The following is a 5,046-nucleotide window of genomic DNA, read 5'->3' on the forward strand; positions in this document are numbered from 1 at the left end:
GGCACCCGGGCCCTCCAAGTCCGCCCCGCACACCCGCGCAGCCCGCTCATTTCAAAAGCACCGTCCCGCCGGGACCCTGTAGCGGGAGAGAAAGGGCCAGGCATAGAAAAAGCGCCTAACTTGAGGAACAAGTATTGCTCTTCGGTTTTGTAGGTTTTCCCTGCTTGTCTAAGAAAGTTTATCGCTATCTACCAAGAACCAGAAAAAGGCAACTCAGGTACATTGCAAATATAGAGGGATTAGAGGTGCCAATGTTCGAGTGGCATCGATACAATCATAGGAAATGCATAGGAAAAAAATTGGTATTGAATTTATCGATGAGCACATAAAAGGGGGGGGGGGGGGGGAAACCCCAAACCCCAAACCCACAGGCGAAAATAATGCCAACCGAACAGTTTATTTCTCCATGAAATTTCGGACCGTTACTGCTGCAATTAGCGTAAGTGGGAAACAATGCGCATAGTTACAAAGAAAGAAAAAAAAGAAACAAAATACAATAATGATTAAAAACGACAGGGGGTTAGCAAACCACATAAAACATCACAGAGACGGTAGCCTTGTTAGAGGGAATGTTTATCTAGATGGCTGCTCACTCTGTTTGTTTCATAACAAACACTATTTTCATAACAAAGGAGTTATTGCTTCCTGCCATAACAATAATCAGTATAGGAGGAGAATTTTGTCCCTTTCTCTCGTGGGTAATGATCATGTTCTGTTGTTGAGGATGTAATGATTTGGAGCTACGAACCTCGGATTTTCATCTTTTCTAGACACTCTCCGTACACGCATTTCAACTCCCCAGTGCAGAGGAGACTAGCTTGCACTTACTTTACTCACTTGACTTCATTTAAGTCTCTGGCCCCTGGCCACGAAGGGCATCGCATATGACGACGCTCTTGGCGGTAACAGAAAACCCTGTGAAGAAGATCTCAGTGATCAAGCGCTTAATTCAATGCAGTGTTTTTGCTAATATGTGTAGGTGTCCGGGCGCCAGTGGTACGAGAACTTTCCAAATCTACAGCCATGAAGTCTGAAACTTCTGTTACCATTTCCGCACCTCAGATTGTACCTATTCGTATTTATAAATGTGTATGGCATTAGAATCTCACGGGTGCTAGCTTTTTGAAGTCTGAATTAACGTCATGCACTCTTTGAGGCACCACTTGGCAAAAGTGGATTTCTCCCTTTCCCTTCACACCTACTTTGTTGTGTTCCTTCATAGTGCTATTTGTGTTTATGTTGGACAGCTCGCAGCTAAACACGGAGTCACGTTTTTTAAATGGACACAGCAGTAGTGTCAGCTGAAAGCTCCAGGACAACGTGGCGGAGGGGACGGCAACAACATTTAAACATACTTTAAAGTACTGTTACAGAAACAGTAGACGCAGAACTGTAGCAGGTCAGGGGCAGCAGGGCTATTATAATAATATTTGAATGGAACCCGCATTTTTAGTGCTGTTTATGAAGTGCATATGGGACTCCCCAAAACTGCTCAGCAAGTGCCGACAAAATGTATTTATCGAAAGGACAGGAAGGCATGCAATATTTTTATAATTTCTTACTTATTTTGATAGCTGGGCACACTGTTAAGGTCATCATAAGGGTAGCACCTACAGTAGATTTACCAGTTTAATATTTTCGGGTATTTCCCGGCAATATTTTAGAAACGTTTCTTTACTTAGGCGAATGCGCTTGTCTACTTTGTTGAGAGTGATTTGCCAAGCTAAGGGAGCCATTTCCTATAGCAGGTACTTTGACAAGGAAACCGACGTTCTTAAATATCAAAGAGTAGTCAAACCGCAATCAGATTCAAAGCAGAGAGTGTTGGAACATTTTGTTCCAGCTAACGAGCTAAAAATAACAGCCCCCACCCGTGTTCGAAGGACGTTGATTTGCCCACTTGGAAGGGCAAATAGAAATTAAATTATTGAAGTAATCAAACAGAAAAATCCCCACCGGAGAGGTGAAGGGTGAAAGGGTTTTGTTCTGAAGTGTCAGTGATTTAAACACACCCGAGACCAGAGCCGAGGCTCTGAACGGGGTTTGATGGGTGGTTTGGAGCTTTAACCTAATTTTATACCTTCCTCGTGGCACATCAGAAACCAGACTGCAACAAGCCAAGTGTAAATCCTGCTACTCCAGCCTTTCTGCCACTCGAAGCCAGACCTGAAAGTCAGCCCAAAAGCAAGCTCTTTCTCCAGTTTCACATTTTTGCTTACCTGCAGGACAAGCTCTCTAAAGATGTCGGAAACTGCTTTGACATCCACTTTGGAGATTAGAGGCTAAATGTGGAGTATGTCAGTGAGGAAATGCTTAACAACATGACAATTACAGCACGCGGGTTATTGAGATGTTTGTTTAGAGACTTTCACCATTCACGCTGCGGGAAAAGAGAGCTTGTTTAATTGCAGACCATAGGGGAAAATAAAAACAAAAAGCAAAACAACAATAGCAAAACCCCGAACTCCCGCATTCTTAATTCTCCGATCGCTTTTTCTGCAGTCAGGGAAATCTTACCCCTTTCCCAATAAACACTTTTCCAGATAGCTGTTAATTCTCTATTCCCGTGAGCAGCGTAGGGATTGTTTTGGGTTTGACTGTTTGAAGTACAATGGAAACGTCCTAGAAAAAAACACCCGGCGGAGCGGTGCCCCAACAGCTCTTTGTGCGGAGCCGCGAAGAGCCGGGGAGAGCCGCGGGCTCCCCCCGCCGCCCCGGGCCCCGCAGCTACTGCTACAGCCCTCGAGCATCCCCGCCCAGCGTCGCTGACCGCGGCCCTCCCCGGCTGTCCGCCGGCCCTGGAACAGCCTTCCCGTCGGGGGCAAGGACAGCCCCTGCCCCCCTGTAACCTGGTCTTACAGCACAGACTCTTGCGACCACCGAGTCGCTCTCTCAACCCCTCCACCCCAGGCACAGACACGAGCTCTCTCTCCCTGTAGTCCCTTCGAGCCCACCCCCCGGCCCTCAACATAGGGCGGCCGTGGCGGCCTCTCCCTTCCCCGAAGGCGAGAGGCTTTCCCCTCCCTTCCCAGCGAGCCGGGGCCGGACCTTCCCCGTTACCTCTGTTATCCGCCAGGAGCAGGGGAAGCCCCTCACTGCCGCCACCCGCCCCAGCCTCCCTCCAGGTCCCGCCTGCGGGACTTCAGCTCTTTCCCCTTCTGTCCTCCCGTTTGTCTGCCTGCCTCCTTTTTACTTTCCCTGCCAGTGCTCTAAGCCCAAGCCAAAGGAGGCACAAAGAAAAAAATACAGCTCTGGCCTCCTCTGTCTATAAATACAGTTCTGAGAGAGCGCCCAAAAGTTTAGGAGGGAGGGAGGAAGGAGAACGGCAGCCTGCAGAGACAAAGGCTGCCTCCGCTCCGGCTCCGCTCTGTCTCCGCGGTGACTGACCGAGCCCGTTCCTTTCCTGGGCTGGGCTGTTTTCTGGGGCAGTGCAGAGGGAGAAGATTGGGAGCACTCGAGATCAGCCCGAATTAAGCATTTCGGGGTTAAATATCTGATTTTTTAGCGAAAAAGGAAAAAAAAAAAAAAGGTAAATACAGTCGATGGATCAGCCAACTTCGCAGCTGCTATTGCAAATGGAAACTTCCCTAACGCGGCTGAAGCCGTTAGTAGAGTGAGTTCTTTTGTTTGGTATGGTTTGGTGAAACCTAAGATGCTGAACGTTTCCTTGTTCTCTCCGTGGTTTGTGTGCCCACCGGGAAGGGAGAGAAAAAGCAGCAGTTCTCTCTCTCTCGAAAGGAGGGGTAGTGGCATCTCTACCTGTTCTGTGTCACTGTCATGAAGGAGTTTCCTTCGGGACACCGTAAAAGCAACGCGGACATGTCGGAGGGCAAATGGCCAACATATGTCTCCTGTATCCTAAGTATGTATTTACGTTAACTACTTTCTTTTTCATCCTACATAAGCAGTTGGTATTGGACTGAAAGCGTTGCTCTTTCTTAGGACCAAGCAATACCCGGTTGTACTGCAGTCATAATAAAAACAGCAGCAACAGAAGAGTCAAGGAAATGTGATACACAGAGTGAAACAGGGAGAAGCCGACCCGGTTATAGAGGTCGTCTATTTGAGGGATTGGTTTTGTAGGGAGGGAAGCTGATCTGCAGTTCGGAAACAAAACTAGCAAGTGGAGAAAGCGACTTTCAGTGTGCAGGCAGCTTCTGAAAGCCCTAGGAGGTTAGAGCCAAACTGCTCTGCAGTGAGGGTGCCAAGTGGAAGCAGTGAAAGGCCGCAAAACAGTGTGGAAAGATGCTGCCTGGAGCGCCCGTCGGCTGAGCCTGCGTCTGCCCCCTGGGACGGGATAGGACCGGACGGTTCCCCCTTGGCCTTGCCCTTTTCCCTGCCTCTGCTTCTGTTACTGTCCAGGCTCCTCTTCCTGCTCTACTGGCTGCCTCTGCCCCTCCCGGCTGGACAACGAAGTGCCCGGCGGCTGCTGTAGGACAGAAATAAAGGGTGCTGAGGAAATAGGGGCTGGAGGCAGAAGGAAGCAAAAGGAGTTAATCAGCAGGCACAAATAAACAGCAGCTCAGCTCCGAAGCTTTGCAGGAGTTAGTGCTTGCTTTGCACCCCAAACACTATGCAGAGGGAGACACCCCCTGAAGAGATCTGCAGACTGCAGTCTTCAGAGGAGCTGTATTGGGGGCCTTCCTACATCTTACACGGTTGCAGGAGATAGCTTTACTGTACAAAATGGGGGGCTAGAAGCCCCTCCTCATTGCTCTGCCCCATGCCACTGTCACCCAACGATGAGTTGAGTTGGCTTGCTATGCTTTGAGGTTCTTGTTTGCTTAGGCGTGGCAACAATTGTCCATGTTTGGGTAGGGAATGGGTGAGGAGAGCGAAATCATTTATCTAATTTATTTTGGAAAATTCACCAGTGATCAATGTCCGATGAAGTAAGAGCACTGTGTAGTGCTCATGGCAGTGGAGCCATGGAGCCATTCCCACTCCCTGGGCTAACTCTAGGCACACTTGGCGTTTCAGACATGTAACACTTGGAGTGGGAGCTTCCCCCTCCATGCACATGTGCTGCCACCAGGCCACCACAGC

General features: G+C 49.0%; 1 long non-coding RNA gene across 1 annotated transcript; it reads right to left on the reverse strand.

The window, feature by feature from the left end:
* Positions 1-535: 535 nt before the first annotated feature.
* On the reverse strand, positions 536-3,245 carry LOC133225293 (uncharacterized). The gene is made up of 3 exons (XR_009729087.1): positions 3,061-3,245; positions 2,220-2,380; positions 536-915 (listed from the first exon to the last, which is right to left on the reverse strand). It is a non-coding gene; the product is annotated as an uncharacterized LOC133225293 (long non-coding RNA).
* Between the last annotated feature and the right edge of the window lie 1,801 nt (positions 3,246-5,046).

The sequence above is a fragment of the Neopsephotus bourkii genome, unplaced genomic scaffold, assembly GCF_033783945.1.
Source record: "Neopsephotus bourkii isolate Nb327-2 ecotype Australia unplaced genomic scaffold, CSIRO-AGI_Nbou_v1 NB_1756, whole genome shotgun sequence".
In the NCBI taxonomy this organism is placed as follows: Eukaryota; Metazoa; Chordata; class Aves; order Psittaciformes; family Psittacidae; genus Neopsephotus; species Neopsephotus bourkii.